Genomic DNA, 21,944 nt, shown 5'->3' on the forward strand with positions numbered 1-21,944 from the left:
ACCAGCTGACATCGGCCCTGAGTGGAGATGATTCTCCCAGGTTCCCTGCCCTCTTATTCATGTGGCCTTATCCTCTACTCCACCTCAGCCCACCCGCTCGCATTTGTCATATTCTAGACCCATAAATGGTAACTGCATCCCCACTGTGATGTAAATTGTAAGCATCCTACTCAGGCTGCCACCTCCTGTCCTTTAAGCTTACTCCACCCAGAATTCCAACAATTCTGCCATCTTATCAGAGCCTACAACTCATTATTTCTCCCAGTTTTCACTATATCTTACCTCCTTCATGCATTTTATTCTTTCAACCAGATTAGATTCTATAGTATATCACTGTAATCATTCCTTTGTGTATACAGAACTCTCTGTCTTAGTCTTTCCTTTTTTCACCAGCCTGGAAAAGCCAATCTGTGGTAAATCCAAGTCTCTACCGGCTCTAAGCTGGCATGATGCACTTGAATATAGCTGCAGAAAGCCACACCACACACAAACTTGTCTCACTTTAAATGTTACTACCCTGAGTGGGCCTTTAGTAGAAAATGATACTACATTGCCTAGGTCAGTCACTTTCCCAATCTGCTAAATAAGCAGAATTATCTCACACCTCTTCTTGTCTTTTCAAACCTCCAGCAATCTTCTGCCCTCCTTACTCAAATCTAGGCATGCGTGCTCAGTTGTGTCCGACTCTTTGTGACCCTATGGACTGCAGCCCTCCAGGTTCTTCTGTCCATTTCCAGGCAAGAATACTGGAGTGGGTTGCCATTTTCTCCTCCAAGGGATCTTACTGACCCAAGGATCGAACCTGTGTCTCTTACGTCTCCTGTATTGGCAGACAGATTCTTTACCACTGAACCACCAAGGAAACCCTGCTGCAGCTGCTGCTGCTAAGTCGCGTCAGTGTGTCCGACTCCGTGCGACCCCATAGACGGCAGCCCACCAGGCTCCTCTGTCCCTGGGATTCTCCAGGCAAGAACACTGGAGTGGGTTGCCATTTCCTTCTCCAATGCATGAAAGTGAAAAGTGAAAGTGAAGTCGCTCAGTCGTGTCCGACTCTTAGCGACCCCATAAACTGTAGCCTACCAAGCTCTTCGGTCCATGGGATTCTGTAGGCAAGAGTACTGGAGTGAGTTGCCATTGCCTTCTCCGTATTCAAGTCCAGTTGTTCTCAAAATATTTTGGTTCCATGAGTCCTTTAAATTCTTGAAAATTGAGGATCTTGAGAGCTATTGTGTGAATATAGGTTATATTTGTCCATATCTATGATATTAAAATGAAAAACTTGGAAATTTAAAATATTTGTTTATTAATTTTATTAAAAAATAACAAACCCATTATTTATTAACATAAATAACATATTCTCATGGAAAAGAACTGTATTTTTCCAAGCCAAAATATTTTTGGTGAGAAGAGAAGCAATGCTTTACATATTTGCAAAATCTTTTTCATGTTTGGTGAAAGAACAGATAGAAGACTAGATTCTCATATTTACTTCTGCTTTCAAATTGTTATATAATTTTTACTACAGTATATCATGAAAATCCTGGCCTCACATAGCTATAGATAAGTAGTTGGAAAAAGAAATATTTTAATAACTTTCTCAGATAATTGAGGATATTCACTGATACTACACAAAAACCTGACGAGTGATAATTTCGTAAAGGGTGGTTGCAATGTGAATTTTAAAACCACACCAATCAACTTTTTACACTATGCTATATTAAAATCTATTGATTTATCTTGCACTTCAAGTGGATCTTTTACTCATGCATAATATTGTAACACTATGCATTGGTCATTTGGAAAGTATTGGTTCAAAAAGTTATGCAGTTCTAAACACTGACACATTCACATATGTTAGTATTACCACTGATCTCATCAGAAGTCTTTACGCACTGGAGACTTTCCTGGTGGTCCTGTGGTTAAGACTTCATTCCCACTGCAAGGGGTATGGGCTTAGATCCCTGGTCAGGGTAAGATCCCACATACCGTGCTGCATAACGTGGCCAAAAAAATTTTAACAAACACAAAACAAAACAAAGAAGTCTTTAAGTATTGAAAAGCTGTCAAGCTCCTGGAGGCAGATAAAAGGTTTTCAAAATTCTAAGTTTTGCAGCAAAGCTTGAATTTTATCATTGTCAAGAAATAGCTTACAAATACCTCCTATCAAACAGGCTCACTTTGTTCATTTTTTAGAAAATGTTTGCTAAATATGTACCCAAGTCTGAATAACTGAAGTTGGTCTGCTGGTCGAATGATTCCGAGTTTTGCTTGTATTTGTTCAGGATTAGCAGCAACTAATCATCAAAGATCTTCCTTATGTGAATGCAGTTAACACAGGTATTACTAATATTTTCGAAGTGTTAATGTTTTTTAATTGCTTGCTGTTTCCTGTACCGTCTGTGTTCAACTGATATTCCATGAGTAAAGCAGTGAGGTCAGCCCTCATTTCAAACACTGAAAGTGCTTTTCCTCAAGACAGCTATCATACTTTGGTATGCAACAGAAGTGTTTTATATGTACTTCCCATTCAACACAGAATATTAAAAGCATGTGTACTCAAGGGATGAGATTTTATAAAATTAATAACTTTTACTGCTTCATTAAAAATGTTCTTTAGCAAAAAAATTTTTTTTTCCTGCAAGTGCTTAGTGGTGAAGAATCTAACGACTAGTAGTATAATTTGACACTATTGCCTTGATTCATGCTAAGACACCAGCAATTTTACCCACCATTGCTTTTATACCACCAGGACAAATGCCAACAAAATTGTGAAGGATAAACCAAGCAATTAAAAAATGTTAACACTCTGAAAATATTGGTACTACTTGTGTCAATTACATTCACATAAAAGATCTTTGATGATTCAGATCAGATCAGATCAGATCAGTTGCTCAGCCGTGTCTGACTCTTTGCCACCCCATGAATCACAGCACGCCAGGCCTCCCTGTCCATCACAAACTCCCAGAGTTCACCCAGACTCATGTCCATCGAGTCAGTGATGCCATCCAGCCATCTCATCCTCTGTCGTCCCCTTCTCCTCTTGCCTCCAATCCCTCCCAGCATCAGAGTCTTTTCCAATGAGTCAACTCTTCACATGAGGTGGCCAAAGTACTGGAGTTTCAGCTTTAGCATCATTCCTTCCAAAGAACACCCAGGGCTGATCTCCTTCAGAATGGACTGGTTGGATCTCCTTGCAGTCCAAGGGACTCTCAAGAGTCTTCTCCAACACCACACTTCAAAAGCATCAATTCTTTGGCGCTCAGCCTTCTTCACAGTCCAACTCTCACATCCATACATGACCACAGGAAAAACCATAGCCTTGACCAGACGAACTTTTGTTGGCAAAGTAATGTCTCTGCTTTTGAATATGCTATCTAGGTTGGTCTTAACTTTCCTTCCAAGGAGTAAGCGTCTTTTAATTTCATGGCTGCAGTCACCATCTGCAGTGATTTTGGAGCCCAGAAAAATAAAGTCTGACTTTGATAATTAGTTGGTGCTAATCCTGAACAAACATAAGCAAAACTCCAAATCTAGGCACATTGGTAGATTTGTTCATTTTAAGGCAAAAGTTCAGTTCTACAGAAGCAATATTAACTCAGTCTTTTGTCTGCAGCTAAATTTTTATTCTGAGTTGCTGAATCATTGAAAGGTGGCAGTTCTGTGGTTCCTTTCACTGATTTTTTTCATCCAGCAGGCATTCAGCAATGTCAAATACACAAGATTTTATTAGTCCCTCTGCTATTGTGTGTACTTTTCCAGCCAAAGCAATATGGTACCCTACCTTGTAAGGTGCTTCAGTAGCTTTTTCATTTCTAGTTTGAGAGGGAGAGGGTGGGATGATTTGGGAGAATGGCACTGAAGCATGTACAATAACATATATGAAATTAATTGCCAGTCCAAGTTCGATGCAGGATACAGGATGCTTGGGGCTGGTGCACTGGGACGACCCAGAGGGATGGTTCAGGGAGGGAAGAGGGAGGTGGGTTTGGGATGGGGAACACGTGTATACCTGTGGCGGATTCATGTTGATGTATGGCAAAACCAATACAATATTGTAAAGTAATTAACCTCCAATTAAAATAAATAAATTTATATTTAAAAAAAAGATAAAAAGAAAAGCTGTGACATGCAATTATTGGATTTTAAAGGGCTCATCATATGTCTGTCTAAAATATTCATTTTTCTTTATACTCTGCATACTAGTCCCAATTTGATGCTGCAGTTGAGGGGGTCACCATATGTTATTAGAGAATGCTCTGTTGCCTGAAAGGCACTAAGGTAGGGACTTTTGTGGTGGTCCAGTGGTTAAGACTCCCCACTGCCAGTGTGGAGGGCATGGGTTCAATCCCTGGTCAAGAAACTACAATACCCATGCCATGCAGTGCAGTGAAAATTTTAACTAAATAAAAATAAAAGGCACTTAGGTAATAATTGACAATTATAAAGCCTAAGGAAAGATAGTTTTTGCCATATTCTTATTTCTTACCTACAGTTTTGTCAGTGTCTTTGGAGGAGATTCCTTTCTTCTACAAGTCAGAGAACTCACCTTTTTGGTTTGGGGTTGTGTTTTTTTTTTGTTTTGTTTTGTTTTTTTAGCCACATGGACTATGTAGTCTTGGGTTGAAAAATAAGATCTTATAATCTCTCCTTTTAAAGTCAATAATACATCTTCAATAAAAATATTTTTTAAATAAATTTACTTTGGAAGAAAATAATAAATTCCAAAGTAATAGTTTTAGGTATTTAAACATTAAAAATCAAATATTATGCAAAATGAGACCAAAAAAATATACTTCTCATGTTTTCCTGTGGGTGTAAGGTGGTATTCACCCACAATTCCTTTCCTAGCCCCTGAAAGTCTTGAGATTCGTCTCTGTGTTGGATTGCCTCTTTCCTCCTAGCCTCTTGGACATCATCTGTGATGACCCCACTCCAGCTCTCATTCTCACGGGTCCAGTCTACATATAATTCATGGAAAAAGCTTAATCACCTTTACCCAACAAATGAGCACCAAGGATGCAAGCTCTCCCAGCACAGCCTCTCTGGTTATTCTAGTCTCTCAAGGAGCCACTAGCTAGGTGCTGCCCCTTTAAATTTCTCAGAACACCACTTCACCTTTCTTTGTGGCCCCATCGAAGCATATTTCCCTTATATCTGAAAGTGTTAGTCGTTCAGTCGTGTCCGACTCTGCAACCCCATGGACAGTAATCTGCCAGGCTTCTCTGTCCATGGGATTCTCTGAGCAAAAATATTGGAGTGGGTTGCACTCCTCCAGGGGATCTTTCCCACGCAGGTATTGAACCTGGGTCTCCTGTATTGCAGGCAGATTCTTTACCATCTAAACCAACAGGGAGCCACCCTACATTTGAGGTAATGCAATTCTCATTCTCTCCCCCAGAAACTCAAAACACAAAGACAGCTTCCTCTAAATATTTGCACATTGATTCATCCCTAACAGTAACAAGATAGGTAAAAATTCCTGCTTCCTTAGAGATCTTTTTCTAATGCACAACACTAGATAAATTCAAGAAAATAAAACTCTTCTCTTTTAACTCTTACTATACTTTTCTTTGGAGAAGGCAATGGCACCCTACTCCAGTACTCTTGCCTGGAAAATCCCATGGATGAGGAGCCTGGTGGGCTGCAGCCCATGGGGTCATGAAGAGTCAGACACGACTGAAGCGACTTAGCAGCAGCAGCAGCATACTTTACTTAGGGCTTCCCTTGTAGCTCAGTTGGTAAAGAATCTGCCTGCAATGCAGGAGACCTGGGTTCTATCCCTGGGTCAGAAAGATCCCCTGGAGAAGGAAACCGCAACCCACTCTAGTATTCTTGCCTGGAGAATCCTATGGACAGAAGAGTCTGGCAGGCTACAGTCCACGGGGTCACAAGAGTTGGACACGATTTAGTGATTAAACCACCACCACCATACTTTTCTTGACCACTACAACCTATTTTTATAGGCAAGAAATGTGTGCTGGATTTGCTATGCTTAGTTGCTCAGTCATGTCCAACTCTTTGTGATCCTATGGACTGTAGCCAGCCAGGCTCCTCTGCCCATGGGGATTCTCCGGGCAGGAATACTGAAGTGGGTTTCCATTCCTTCCTCCAGGGGATCTTCCCAACCCAGGGATCGAACCCAGGCCTCCCACATTGCAGGCAGATTCTTTACCAGCTGAGCCACAAGGAAAGCCCCAGAAACCTGTGGGACAATGTAAATTATTCTCACATATGTGTAATTGGAGTCCAAGAAGGTAAGAAGAAAGAGAAGGAGTAGCAAATTATTTGAAGAAATAATAGCCAGAGACTTCCCAAATCTGTTAAAAAGTATTAGTCTACAGATCCAAGAAGCTCTATCAATCCTAAACAGAATAACTACAAAAAAGACCACATCAAGACATTCTATAGTTAAATAGAGGAAAGACAAAGGCAAAAATGACTCGTTACATAATGAGGAAATAAAAATGCAATCTGACTTCTCAAGAGAAACAACAGAGATCAGAATGCAGTGGAATGAAATATTCAAGTGCAAAAAAAAACTGACAGTGATGAATTCAACTTCCAGGAAAGCTATCTTTAAAGCTTCTATATCCAGCAAGACTATCCTTCAAAAATGAAGGTGAATTGAAGACACTTCCTCATTAAAAAAAAGCTGAAATGATTCATTGCTAGAAGACCTGCCCAAAAGAAATACAAGAGAAAGTTCTCTGTGCTGAAAGGGAATGACATCAGACTGTAACACAAATCCACTGTATGCTTGTTTAAAGCAATATTTATAACCCTGTATTGTTGAGCTTACATAGATATATGTGACAATAAAAGCATATAGGAAGGCGGAAGACGTGAAGATTTTTTTGTTATTAGTTTGGTTTTTTGGCTACTCTGTGTCTTCATTGCTTTTGTGGGCTTTCTCTAGTTGGGGCAAGGGGGGCTACTCTTCACTGAAGTGCACAGGCTTCTCATTATAGTGGCTTCTCTCGTTGTGGGGCATGGGCTCTTCGATGCTAGGGCTCCAGTAGTTGCAGTACACAGCTTAGTTGCTCCAAGGAATGTGGGATCTTCCCAGACTAAGAATCAAACCCATGTCTCCTGCAATGGCAGTCAGATTCTTAACCACTGAACCACCAGGGAAGTCCCAAGACATGACGTTTTACTGGAGCAAAGTTGCATTTTTTTTTTTGTCAGAAGTCAGAATTAACATAATAGATTGTGATAAGTTGAAGATGCATTTTGTAATTACACACACAACTTTTTTAAAAATCAAAAAAAAAAAAATATTTGCTTAACACAAAAGAAGGCAGGAAAGAGAAATGACCAAAAAAATGAGACAAATGCAAAGAAAAATGGCAAAAATAAATCCAACCACATTAATAATACAGAAAATGTGAACAACTAAACACTTCCATCAAAAAGCAGAGACAATTAGAATGAATTTTTTAAAAGAAATCCCAATCATATACAAGACACACTATAAGTTCAAAGATACAAATACAGTGAAAGTAAAGGATGGAAAACTATATACTACACAAAATAACCATAAATAGCTATATTAATATCCAAGAAAATAAACTTCAGATTAGATATAATTAGATACAGGTAAAATTAAAAATATAATTTGTTTTGATATACAACATATTATATTTATAATTGTAAATGTTCATGTGCTTAACAAGTAAATCGCAAAGTACATAAGACAAAGGTGAAAGAATTAAAAAGAGAAATACACAATACAAAAACTTTTAGTTGGAGATTTTAATCTCCTCTGTCATTAATGTAACAATTACACAGAAAATCATGAGAATATAAAAAATTTGAATAACACTACCTACAAATTGGAGCTAATACATACAGGGAAGACTGCCAGACAACCTGCAGGATATACATTCTTCCCAAGTGCACGTGGAACATTGTTTACCATAGACTAATTATATGTCAGGCCATTTCAACAGTTTCCATAAGTTACAGTTCAGTTCAGTTCAGTCACTCAGTCATGTCCTACTCTTTGCAACCCCACGGACTGCAGCACACCAGGCTTCCCTGTCCATCACCAACTCCTGGAGCCTACTGAAATTCATGTCCATCGACGTGGTGATGCCATTCAACCATTTCATGCTCTGTCATCCCCTTCTCCTCCTGCCTTCAGTCTTTCCCAGCATCAGAGTCTTTTCCAGTGAGTCAGTTCTTTGCATCAGGTGGCCAAATATTGGAGTCTCAGCTTCAGCATCAGTCCTTCCAATGAATATTCAGGACTGATTTCTTTTAAGATGGACTGGTTGGATCTCCTTGCAGTCCAAGGGATTCCCAAGAGTCTTCTCCAACACCACAGGTCAAAAGCATCAACTCTTCCCTACTCAGCTTTCTTTATAGTCCAACTCTCACATCCATACATGACTACTGGAAAGACCATAGCTTTGACTAGATGGACCTTTGTTGGCAAGGTAATGGCTCTGCTTTTTAAAATGCTGTCTAAGTTGGTCATAACTTTTCTTTCAAGGAGCAAGTGTCTTTTAATTTCATGGCTTCAGTCACCATCTGCAGTGATTTTGGAGCCCCCCAAAATAAAGTCTGTCACTGTTTCCATTGTTTCCCCATCTATTTGCCATGAAGTAAAGGGACCAGATGCCATGATCTTAGTTTTCTGAATGTTGAGCTTTAAGCCAACTTTTTCACTTTCCTCTTTCACTTTCATCAAGAGGCTCTTTAGTTCTTCTTTGCTTTATGCCATAAAGGTGGTATCATCTGCATATCTGAGCTTATTGATATTTCCCCCGGCAATCTTGATTTCAGCTTGTGCTTCATCCAGCCTGGCTTGTCACATGATGTATTCTGCATGTAAGTTAAATAAGCAGGGTGACAATATATAGCCTTGACATACTCCTTTCCTGATTTGGAAACAGACTATTGTTCTATGTCCAATTCTAACTGTTGCTTCTTGATCTTTATATGGATTTCTCAGGATGCAGGTCAGGTGGTCTGGTATTCCCATCTCTTTCAGAATTTCCCAGTTTGTTGTGATCCACACAGTCAAAGGCTTTGGCATAGTCAATGAACCAGAAGTAGATGTTTTTCTGGAACTCTCTCGCTTTTTCGATGATCCAAAAGATGTTGGCAATTTGATCTCTGGTTCCTCTGCCTTTTCTAAATCCAGCTTGAACATCTTGAAGTTCACGGTTCATATACTGTTGAAGCCTGGCTTGGAGTATTTTGATCATTACTTTGCTAGTGTGTGAGATGAGTGCAATTGTGCGGTAGTTCGAGCATTCTTTGGCATTGCCTTTCTTTGGGATTGGAATGAAAACTGACCTTTTCCAGTCCTGTGGCCACTGCTGAGTTTTCCAAATTTGCTGGCATATTGAGTGCAGCACTTTCACAGCCTCATCTCTTAGAATTTGAAATAGCTCAACTGGAATTCCATCACCTCCACTAGCTTTGTTTGCAGTGATGCTTCCTAAGGCCCACTTGACTTTTCATTCCAGGATGTCTGGCTCTAGATGAGTGATCACACCATCATGGTTATCTGGGTCATGAAGATTTTTTTTGTAAGTTCTTTTGTGTATTCTTGCCACCTCTTCTTAATATCTTCTGCTTCTGTTAGGTCCATATCATTTCTGTCCTTTATTGTGCCCATCTTTGCATGAAATGTTCCTTTGGTATCTCTAATTTTAATCAATAAATAAATACATTTAAAAGAATCAATAAATTTAAAAGAATCTAAATCATATGAAGTATGCTTTCTGACCACAATAAAATTCTATTAGAAATTAACAAAAAAAAAATCTAAAAACTCCAAAATATTATTAAATAAGACATTTCCAAATGACCCTGAATCAAAGAAGAAATCACAAGGAAATACTTTTAAAAACCTAAAATCATAATCCATTTTCATTTGGATGCTGCTAAAACAGGACTTGGGGCTCCTCTGGTGGCTCAGCTATAAAGAATCCGCCTGTAGTTCAGGAGATATGAGTTTGATCCGTGGGTGCAGAAGATCCCGTGGAAAAGAGATGGCAACCCACTCTAGTATTCTTGCCTGGAGAATCCTATGGTCAGAGGAGCCTGGTGGGCTATAGTCCATTGGGTCACAAAGAGTCAGACATGACTGAAGTGACCGAGCACACACGCAAACCAGACTTGGAGGGAGAGTTGTATCTTTAATGTTTATTACAAAGCGTAAAAGGTCTAAAAATCAATAATCAAATCAAAGCAACCCCAAAGGAAGTAGAAAGAAGAAAATTATACAGATCAGAGAATAAATTAATAAAATTAAAAACTGACAGACAGTTGGGAAAATGAATGAAACCAAAAGTCAGTTATTTGCTAGAATCAATAAAATTGATAAACTTTTGGCTCTACTGACCAAGAAAAAGAGAAGACATATGTTGCTAAAATCAGGAATGAAAGTGTAGACCCCACAGAAATTAAAAGGATTACAATAAAATTTATTAATAAATTTATGCTATGAATTAAACAAAGTAGATGAATTAACCAGATTCCTAGAAAGACACAAATAACCAATTTAAGAAGTCAAGAAAAGAAGAAAAGAAAAAGTGTGGTTAACAGAAAGATCAAATGAAATGCCAGAAATAAGTTCAAGTATATCAGGAAAAACAATACAGTATTTGTAAATGAATTTTATTAAAAGACAAAATTTCAGGTTGGATTTTAAAAACAAAAATCCAGCTGTATGTTGCTTGCAGGAGTGATGTCTCAACAAAGTGATGGAAAATAACTGAACATAAAAAACATACTGCAAATATGCTAACCAAAAACAAGCTGCTTTATAAATATCTATATCATAAAAGGCAGACTTTGAGAGGAAGAATTTAATAGTGGTAAGAGGATTAATAATAAAAGAAAGCATCTACCAAAAAGATGTAACAATTATGAACTTGTAATGTCCTTTGTGCTTATTTAGGAAATCTTACACTACTGCTTTATTCTAAAGCTACTTTTCTAAATTTTCTTCTAATGATTCAGCTTTCTTTTCATGATTAAGGCTTTAATGTATGGAGAGCTTTGTCTTAATTGTGAGAGGAAGGAACTAAGTAGATTATTTCTAATATTCAAAAAACATCATCAATTAACTAACTCCATATTACACTGTTTTAATGAGTTTAACTTCATGTATCTTTTAACTGGCAATGGTATAGATCATAGTACGTTTTAAATATTTATTACATTTATTGAATAGTTGTGTGTTCTCTATTTTGCTTTTTCTTTCTTTAAAAAGTAAATCTGGGACCATTCTTCACTTAAAGGAATCAGGTCTCTCGTGAGAATGACTGATTCCAGAACTGGGCAGAGAAGGTTCAGGTGGGCCTGGAACATCTTGTTATCTTACAAATATCTCAAAAATAATGGAACACATCAAAAGAACATGGGAGCCTAATCTGAGAGGATATGCATACCAAATACATAATAATATTAGCATATCATAACCCCAACTAAAGCAATAATTCAAGCCCATGCTAGTATAAATAAATGCATCAATAGATAAATAGAGGAGAAAGAGAACAGTTTTCTAATAGGAGAATGCCAACTAACAATGCAGAATGAATGATGGAGTTAGACAATCACTGTTTGGCATGTATGATATTTATAACTAATTCAAGCAAGAATTATCAATGGATGCTAAAACTGGCAAGTGAAACTTTGGAGATATTTACATCGCCCCAAAGGATCTCCCCACAGAACACAGAACACTTATTAATTACAAAGAGGGAATTGCAAAGAGGAAAATACTAATTTTATAGTGGAGAAACCTGGCTGACACCATCTTCTATATTAAGTGATCAATGTTAGCATCACTAATAATGGAATGAGCTGACATCTGTGTCTCTTGATATGATGCACTGCAAGAGACACAACATCACTTATCTGGTGATGCTGTCAAAAATGCAAAATCTGAATTTAATTATGAGGAAACATCAGATAAACCTGAATTGAAAGACAGCCTACAAAATAATTGGCCTATATTCTTCAAAAATGTCAAGGTCATGAAAAGTAAGAAAGACAGTAACTGTTCCAGACTGAAAGAGATTAAAGATAGGAAAATGCAAAATGAAATCCTTGATTGGTTCCTTAAAAATTATTATTTTTATACTACTGTATAGGATATTATTAAGGTAATGAGCAAATATTGAATAATGTCTAAAGATTAGAAAATTTTTGTCTCACTGTTAACCTCCTGATTTTGACAACTGTATGGTAGTTATGTAAAAGAATGTCCTTGTTTTTAGGAATTGCCCATTGAATTATTTAAAGATAAAGGGACAGCATGTTTGCAACTTACTCTCACATTTATATTTAAAATTAAGTGTGGCTAATGTTAAAATGCGAGAATTTAGTTAAAGAGTACCCAGCGGGTGTCCATATAACTGTTGAAACTTTCCTGTAAGTTTGAAATTATTATGAAATGAAACGTTATCAAAAACTAGTGTATCTCTTCCTTAAAAGTCATTGCCTTTTTAAAAATGTGAGCGCTACTTATGGTTTTAAACCAATCTTTGGGACATTGGTAGTGTTTATTCAATATATATTTTTGGCATCCACTTTGCGCTAGAGTCTAAGGACATAGAGGAAAACTAAAAAAAATTTAGCCTTGCCCATGTGAAGTTTACAATCTAGTAGAGAAAATAACTCTTGTACAAACAACTGCCTAAATGTATTATTAAGTGATCTGTTCTTGCAACAGTACATATACCTCACAAAGTCTCACTTATGTGTAGACCACATTACATTCCTTCCTTACGAAAATGCAGATGAAAATTTTTTTTTGAATGTCCTTTCTGTCCCATAATAGAGCTGCAACCACAGAAAGCCATTGAAAGTCCACCCAACTGACTCTTTCAAGTGTGTTTCTGTTGGAGAGACAGAAATTAAAGAGGGAAATGGTAGTGAGGGTTTTTTTGTAAGCTAAAATACTTTCCATCTTGAAAAGCAATGAACTCTGCTGTAGAAGCAGGGCATGTTTTCAAACCTCCTGTTCATTACAGAGATATGCATCTAAGGAACTTCCAGCCATGTTCTGGGTGACTGTTTTTGAAATTCGAACAAAAAGGAGTTTGTTACAGAACTCACAGGGCAGTTCTGAAAGCTTCATTAATTCTCATAATAATTTCCAATTAATTCATTTAGTCACTTCCTGATATTCTGAAATCAAGAGTTTTGAAATCTGCTACCTTTAACCTGAGGTGAAATTTAAAATGCTGTGACTTTAACCGCTCCAACCTAGGCTAACCTTTTAGCCATTTATAAAAAATGCAAAGCAAAGTCTGGGCCCAAGTGTGAGATGAGTTATTTGCAATCATACCCTTCATTCCTGCTGTCTTTGGAATGATGAGTCCTGACACTCCCAGAGGATACTAAGGATTTAGTGAAAAATAGAATTAACCAGGTGCTTCTCCTGGCTGGGGGCCTGAGGCATGATAACAGAGAGGATATCAATACAGCCATAATGGGAACACATCCAAAATTCTCCAGCTCAACTTGTCCAGTGTAATTATAGCTCCGTGATGGAGGAGTGGGAGTGGGGGCAGGAAGGAGGTGGGCGGTGGAAAAGAGAGGTTTTCAGGAACTTCCCTTCTGCCATCCTTGACCTTGTAATGCTCCGGTCATTAGTGGCCCCCCACCTGGTTGGGGGTGCATCTACTCCCTAAGGTGCTGCCTCCCTACTCAGATCTGCCCCCTGCCTCAGCTGTTGCAGCCTCAGAGATATTCTGGACACAGCTGGGGCTGCCACCCCCCTTCCTCCTGTGAGCCACCACCCATAGTTTTCAGCTTTTAAATGCAAGTCTCTCCATTTTTAGAAAACTGGACACGGAAATACCTCAACCCACAGGCTAATAAATTGAGAAATGAGACTGTGTTCTTCAAAAAGATTTCCCAGAAAATCCTGCTTGAAAACTGAGCTTTCCTGATAAGCAGAGGCAGATTTACCACGACGCTGACAAAGCTTGCCCTACAAGGTCCCACTACAAGGTCCCTCCTTGCAAAATTCCTAACACTTTATGTATATGTTCATACCTTTGTTACAAATTTGCAAAAGCACAATAATTTAACTGCAATTGGTTAAGGCTATTGTCTCTTTACACGGCAACCCCTCTCCCACACCTTCATACTACTCTCCACTGTGCTGGGAGTTTTGGGGTGTCTGAGAATAATTTTAGGATCCAGGTAAAGAAAGTATGAGTTGGGTCTAAACTCATTTAGTTTGGATTTAGTGGGACATTTTTACATGGCTCAAATTCACTTTGATGGGTAGTTAACTATTGCTAGACACCCTAAGGTAGAATAGCTCTCAGGAACATTTCGGCCAGCCACGCACTGACACACTCAGATTCACAAAGGACTGATGCTCAGGTATGTGTGTAGTGGAGAAGGAACACGTTAGAAGAAACACTGGCTAGAAGAGGCATTCCTCTCTCAAAGGGCCATGGCCCAGCAGGTCTCAGTTTCCGTACCAATGAAAGTCCTACTCTTCTGCCTGTGGAGTTCTAGAAGCTTCTTTCTGCTCAAGGAGGCAAGGAATTCCTTTGTGTACAGGAACACTGGAGTGAGGTGAAATTAGCACTGCCACTCTTGAGAGTCCCTTGGACTGCAAGGAGATCCAACCAGTCCATTCTGAAGGAGATCAGCCCTGGGTGTTCTTTGGAGGGAATGATGCTGAAGCTGAAACTCCAGTACTTTGGCCACCTCATGCAAAGAGTTGACTCATTGGAAAAGACTCTGATGCTGGGAGGGACTGGGGGCAGGAGGAGAAGGGGATGACAGAGGATGAGATGGCTGGATGGCATCACTGACTCCATGGACGTGAGTCTGGGTGAACTCCGGGAGTTGGTGATGGACAGGGAGGCCTGGCATGCTGTGATTCATGGGGTCACAAAGAGTCGGACACGACTGAGCGACTGAACTGACTGACTGAGAGTTCCAGCTCTCAGTGAATGCTCTGTGCTGATGTGGTAAAGACCACTACTCCCCATTCTCAGGGTTGTAGTAGACTCATTTCTGAAAAGCTGTATTTTTGTAAGTGAAATGTTTAAATATCTTGGAGGATCTCAGTATTAAGAAGGATCTCAGGGAGAACCTTCATATAAACAGATACTTGATTCTACATTATTCTATTCCAAGTTTTAGGGTTACAAATAATAACCAATATACTTTGGACACTTGTTTCATGGGTACCATGTTCAGTATGTTTAATGTGCTAAATTTAATCTTCATTTTAACCCAATAGTCTTAATTATTTCAGTTTTAGAGATGAGTCAGTTGAGGCTTATTAAGTAACTTGCTGAGGGCTTCCCAATTCTGAAGTGTTAGAAGCAGCCTTCAAAATGTATATTCATTTGAGTTTTAGGAATTGTTTTCTACTTAATTTAATTTTTATATTTATACAAAACATGAACACGTTTCTAAAGTCAAATCTATAAAAGTATTGCCTCCATCTTCCCTGCCCCGCCCCATGCTATTTCATCCTTTCCCCAGAGGTAACTCCCTTTCTGTGGTTTATCTTTCCAAAATTTTTATGATTTATCCTTCCAAACATTTTGTATATGTAAGCAAATATCCATTTTGCTAAATTTAAAGAAAATAAAACCAAAAAATATACTTAAAGTTAATTGTGTACAGTGAAAGGTATAAGCATATAAAAACTATTCCAAAGTGACTTTAAAACACAGTCATTTGATTGCTGTGATTGCTTTGGAAGATACCAGGGCACCAGCTCTCAATACACATGCACACACTACATTCTGTTTCAGAGCCTGCATCCTGTAGAAGCCAAATGGCAACAGTAATGACACATTGAAATACCTGGCTTTACCAGCAACTGGGCTGTTTCATTAAGGCCTCAATCATTCATGTCTTTGATTGGTGGTGATTTAGTTGCTAAGTCATGTCCAACTCTTGTGACCCCATAGACTGTGGCCTGCCAGGCTCCTCTGTTCATGGAATTTTCCAGGCAAAAATAATGCAGTCAGTTGCCATTTCCTTCTCCAGGGGATCTTCCCAACCCAGGGACAGAACCTGGATCTGCTTTACTGACTGAGGTCTCTGCAGGTGGATCCTTTACTGACTGAGCTACCAGGGATGTCCTGTCTTTGAGTGGTAGCTCAAAACTCTAAGGCTGTCTTGAAAACATTTCAAGTGGACTGTAGTTAAAGAAGTTGATTCCTCTTTTTTGTGGTTGGTGGATATGAACAAAATAGTTTATCTTAAACAGGATCAACTGGATTCATATCACAGATTCTAGACTTGAAAAGTGATCCCAGAGCAGAGTGAACCATTTCTAGTTTTCTTCCTTGAAATTTTTTCACCTTCAGGTATTGAGTTTGCCTTTCAGAGAAATTCTAGGCCAAACATATGCATTTGTATATTATTCCACATTGCCAAAATTTTTACATTGTGTGAACCTGAAGTTTAAATCATTGCAAGTCTTGTTGCTGTTGCAATGTTTTTCCTACAGCCGGGTTGTGAGGCACAACAGGCATCTGAGTTGTTAGTAATTGAGCATGGGAAATGCCACAGCTGGTCTATTGAGTGTACAGTCTCTACTGGTTTAATTTTAGTAAAGATGAATATGTATAAGGCTTTTGGTGGCCTTGTTCATTATTTCAGTCTCTTTTCACATAAAATCTTGGGTTCCTCAACCATGAATTCCATTAAGGAGGGGTTCCCAAGGTCAGAGAAGAAATAGTATATAAATCTTAACCATTCTATTCATTTCCAAGTGGTTTCAGATTTGATCTTTGTATTAGAGCCATGGGTTATTTATTTTTTCAAATGGCAACTTCCAGTGGGCCTACCTCATGTGGCTGTTGGAAGGATTAAATAAAATGCTGCAGGTAATGTCTTTGTCACAGAGCCTGGAATGTAGTGAGTGCTTAATAAATAGTGGGTGGAAGCAGAGTACACTCTAGTGTTGCAGTGCTTGAGGGTGAATCTCAGCTTTCCTCCTCACTGTCTTTATGATTCTGAGCAAATAAGTTGACTTCTCTGTGCTTCAGTTGTCTCACCTGAAAAATAAGGAAAATGATAGTCCCACCTCAGAGGGTTGTTGCAAGATCAAAACATTTCCATCATGAACATTAAAAACATATGTTTGCATAAGTTAACATGCAAAGCACTCCAAAAATGCCTAGCACACTATAAGCATTATTTAAATATTCACTTTTAATATTAGGAACAATTCCAAGATAATAAACTAAAGTGATAAAATGGTTTTATCAGAAGATGCAAAGTGTTTATTTAAGTATTTATAATTAGTATTGTTCTAATTTTTATTACTGTTGTTATGTACCTTTAACACTTATCTGATGTCACAGGCACTCTGCTGAGCAGTTCCTAAGCATTGTTTATCTAATCCTCTCAACATCCCCCATAATGGATGAGGAAACTAGGACATAGAGAACATAAGTGATTGTCCAACAATCAGCCAACTTGAACTACAGTGTATCTTACTTCAGACCTCTTATATCACTTTATTATACATTTTACAACAGTCTAAAACTGCTGCTAACAAAAATGCATGTACAACAGAATGATGGAAAAAAAGTATCTGGGAAGAGGGCCAATGATTGAGACTGGAACTTGGGTTAATATAGTTATTGCATTAAGCATTAATTTAGAGCTAAGCTTCCCAGCAACCAAAGCAAAACAGAACATGCAGTGTGTCATATAGTATCTGATTTTAAGAAACAAGCCATGCTCTGTCTTCTCTCACCCTGAACCTGATGTACTCCTACTCATTTATTCATCCATAAAAGCTAGTAAATATCTACATTTGCCAGACACTTTTCAGTCCTTCAGAAGACATAGTAGTTCCTGACACCAAACTGTCAGCTAATTTTACATTGTGGTTTGTCATAGGACAGATATGGGGTGACCTATTGAATAACGTCTTCATGAAAGCTGGTGCAAGAGCTGCATGATCACAGTCTGAGTGACCACTTTTGGTGTCAGCCCTCAATAAAGGCAGGCAGCAGCATATTCAAGCCGTAGGTCCTGGTAGGGCTAAGTACCTCAGAGCTCTTTGCATGGCTGTGAACTACTACGATCTATTCAACTGAAAATAACCTAAGATGCCATTGTATAAGACAGTGCATTATTTTACTTGACTTGAAACTGTAAAAGGAGTAGCAGGCCTAAAGATTTAAGAGGAAATTATGGAAAAAATTGAAATTTTTTAAATGTTGAATTCATCCATTGAGGTAATATATTTTCCTGAAAATTGGGGAAAACTAGATTTCAGAAATAGAATATCTTGATACAGCCATCGAAAAGTAATGATCATAAAATAAAGTTACAAGTGAGAGGATAGAGCTCTTTTTTTCTTTTCTTTTAAAAACATTTTTATTAGAGTATAGGTGATTTATAATGCTGTGTTAATTTTAGGTGTACAGCAAAGTAAATCAGTTATGTTGTTGTTGTTTAGTAGCTAAGCCTTCTTCAACTCTTTGCAGTCCCGGAGAGCCCCACCAGGCTCCTCTGCCCATGGAATTTCCCACACAAGAATATTGGAGTGGGTTGCCATTTCTTCCTCCAGGAGATCTTCCTGACCTAAGGATCAAACCCAATTCCCCTTCATTGGCATGAGGATTCTTTACCACTGAACCACCAGGGAAGCCCCAGATCAGCTATGCATTTACATATATCCACTTTTTTACTTTCAGTTTGTTAATTTTTATTTTAAAAAAGTTGTATTGAAGTATATACAATGTTGTATTACTTTCAGGTATACAGCAAGGTGAATCAGTTACACACATACATATATCTATTCTTTTTCAGATTCCTTTCCCATACAGTTATTATAGAACAATGAATAGAGTTCCCTGAGCTATACAATAGGTCCTTATTTGTTATCTATTTTATATGTATAGTAGTGGGTATATGTCAGTCCCAATCTCCCAGTTTATCTCTCCCCCACTGCCTTTCCCCCCGGTTAATGTAGGTTTGTTTTCTACATCTGTGACATTATTTCTGCTTTGTAAATAAATTCATAAAAATATGGAATACTTCACGAATTTGTGCCATCCTTGTGCAGGAGTCATGCTACTCTTTTATGTATAATTCCAATTTCAGTATTTGTTCTGCCAAAGCAAGCACGAGGACAGATCTCCTTGGTGTCTCCCTTGTTGTCCATGGGAGTGTGGCTGAAGTTGGGGGTCAAAGCCGGGAATGAGGAACCAGGACCCTGGGTTGCTGCCCTCTAAGTCCCTAGGATGGGAGAAAGGCATCAGCCCTCACAAGTCAGCCTGCTTCCACAGAATGAATTCCCTGCTGTGCCACAGGCTAGGTACTCTATTAATATTTCTTACTCTGCCTTGGAGCCCTAAGGCAGCAGGCTAATGTGCTTTCTGTATTTCCAAGACAGGGTAGCTTAATGCAGCATATCCCAAACTTCGATGAGGAAAAATCTTCGCTGGCAGCATACCTACTAACATCTCCAGGACAATGTTCCTCGTGACATGCTGATCTAATGTGAGTGTACATGAATAAACTCTGGCCAGTGTTCAAGATATGGGAAATAATCCTCGTATTATGCTTTCATCTGGCTTTCAAGTTTGGATGTTGGTTTTTCTTTAAACAGGCCTCTAACTCACTGAAGCTCTTTGTGCAAGTAGATATGTTTGCATTTCAAAGTCTACATTTCCCAAGAAAGCTAAGTTCTGAAAACACATTTTGCTGTGATAAAGACTTTTATGGATTATAAAGCTAAACAAAAAGTACAATGAATTTAAATGTTCTTTCTTAACATGAACTTAGCCACACACAAAAAAAATATTTATACAATCTTCTTTGCCTATCAGTCCACTGGGCAATGACATAACCAACACATTAAAAAAAAAATACATGTAGATATACATATGTCAGGGGCTTCCCCGAGGATTCAGCAGTTAAAGAATCTACCTGCCAGTGCAGGAGACACAGAAGACACGGTTCAGTCCCTGGGTTGGGAAGCTCCCCTGTAGAAGGAAATGGCAACCCACTCCAGTATGCTTACCTGAAATATCCCATGGACAGAGGAACCTGGCAGGCTACAGTCCAATGGGTCACAAAGAGTCAGAAACTACTGAATGACTAAGCACACACACACATACATATTTGGATGCGTTCATGGGTAGTAACTATACTTCAGGAATATTAACTATTCTTCTCCCGTGGGGTGACTTTGACAAATCATTTCCTATGTATATTTCAATCTCACTATCTGAAAAATGAAGGTGTGGGATTATACTGTTTTTAATATTTCCCCAAAGATGAGAATCCCTGGGAGTAGTGGTTAAACATTGAAATTACTAAATCCTATGTTTGAACTTCTGATTAAATGAATTTGTTTGTTCATTTTTTTGTGGGCTTGCTTATACTCTTGCTGTTCATTTGTTTCCTTTTAAACAAAGACTCTAGGTCTTTATCTTCGAGGAAGTTGAAAACTTGATTAGATGACTCAGGGACTTTCCATCTCTGTCATTCTGTAATTCTATAACTCAGTGAGGTGGAAGATCCATTAGCCTCCTCACTGGAAGCTACTGAGATTAAGATAAGACCTTGGGAAATTTCTCTTTCTTAGGTTCTCCCCCATGAGGAGTGGCATCCAGGTAAGTTTGTGTGAAATAGACATCTATTTCTCCTAAGTCAGTGAGATGATAAGCCTCATGAGAACAACAAACAGTAGTTATGCTGTGGTTATTAAGACTGTGAACACACTTCCCTTTAACTTTTCTAATCTGTTCTCCTAAATAAGTATCCTACTCAGGGTCTTAGTGTCGGTTCTCCTCCCCAAACCTCACATTGATAGCTTTGAATATCCAGAAGTGGTTTGAGAAACTCATAATTCTTTCACATGAGTGTATGTTCCTCGGTTCTTTGTCTCGTCACAACAAAGATTTGGAATGACGGACGTTAGAGCCCCCTCGGCATGTCACAGCTCTTGGGTCTTGGATAGACCATGTTATAGCTCTCAGGTCTCAAAAGGACCATGTTATAGCTCTTAGACAAATCAGTGTTACAGTTCAATTTATTTAGAAAATAGCAGGAAAATTCATCTCCGTGGCGTGAGGGCACATCGATCCAAAGACACCAGGAGAAGATCACCCCAGTGCGCAGGAGAGAGAGAGAGAGAGCTAGCTTTGGCTCCTCTTTTTATATGTTTTTCTCTCCCTGGGCCTGTCCTATGTAAATTGGGCCAGTCTGGAGTGTTGTTTGTTTTACCTGAGGTCCTCACTCGGGTCCTCGGACCTTCCTTTGTTCTATTTCCACGGGCTTTTCCCTTCCTTGTCTTTTAGCCACCACCATTTTGGACTCCTCTTCCCTATTCTACCTACCTAACAATTCCATGAGTGGCTCTGGAGGTAAAGAGCATGGTGATCTGTGGTTAAACTTCAAACTACTACAAACATTGAGTCCATCTGCACTCTTGCTTCTCTGGAAGCCAGTGGGTCCCCCGAGATTGATTTAACAATTTCTGGGAACTGGCTGGAAAAATGAAGGCTGGTTTTCCAATCAGTCCTTTAAGACAATCAGAAGACGAAAGGCTTAAAGTTCCTAAGACTTTAGCCTCTCTAAAAGAAAACCTATAGGAGAGCACCCAAACACAATCATTTCAATTTTCATTTTTAAAATTTCAGTTACCCTTTCCATCGTCCAAATCAATGATTCATGTAGGGAAGAAAGCAGCATTGTGTTCTGCTGTGGAAAGATTTTGGAATCTCTTTCCCCGAACATCTTTAATAACAGTGTTAATCAGCATGAGAGAAAACAATGGACACTAGGGAAAGGAAATACAGATATGAGACTGATGAGGTTAAGTAAAAATCCTGAAATCTTGAATTTGAAATGGAAGTATCAGTATGAATCATGATATAGCTTTAAAACAAAATGGTAGTTTCTAGCTCTGTCCATGGAAAAGGCCTAGAAACAAATAACCAACCAAGTAGAATAAAACATGT

General features: G+C 38.6%; 1 non-coding gene across 1 annotated transcript; it reads right to left on the reverse strand.

Moving 5' to 3' along the window:
* Nucleotides 1-18,996: 18,996 nt before the first annotated feature.
* On the reverse strand, nt 18,997-19,101 carry LOC147375503 (U6 spliceosomal RNA). The gene has a single exon (XR_015161784.1). It is a non-coding gene; the product is annotated as a U6 spliceosomal RNA (small nuclear RNA).
* Between the last annotated feature and the right edge of the window lie 2,843 nt (nt 19,102-21,944).

This window comes from Bos grunniens, chromosome 3 (genome assembly GCF_055505025.1).
Source record: "Bos grunniens cultivar Pamir isolate PY7600 chromosome 3, Bosgru_T2T1.0, whole genome shotgun sequence".
Lineage (NCBI taxonomy): Eukaryota > Metazoa > Chordata > Mammalia > Artiodactyla > Bovidae > Bos > Bos grunniens.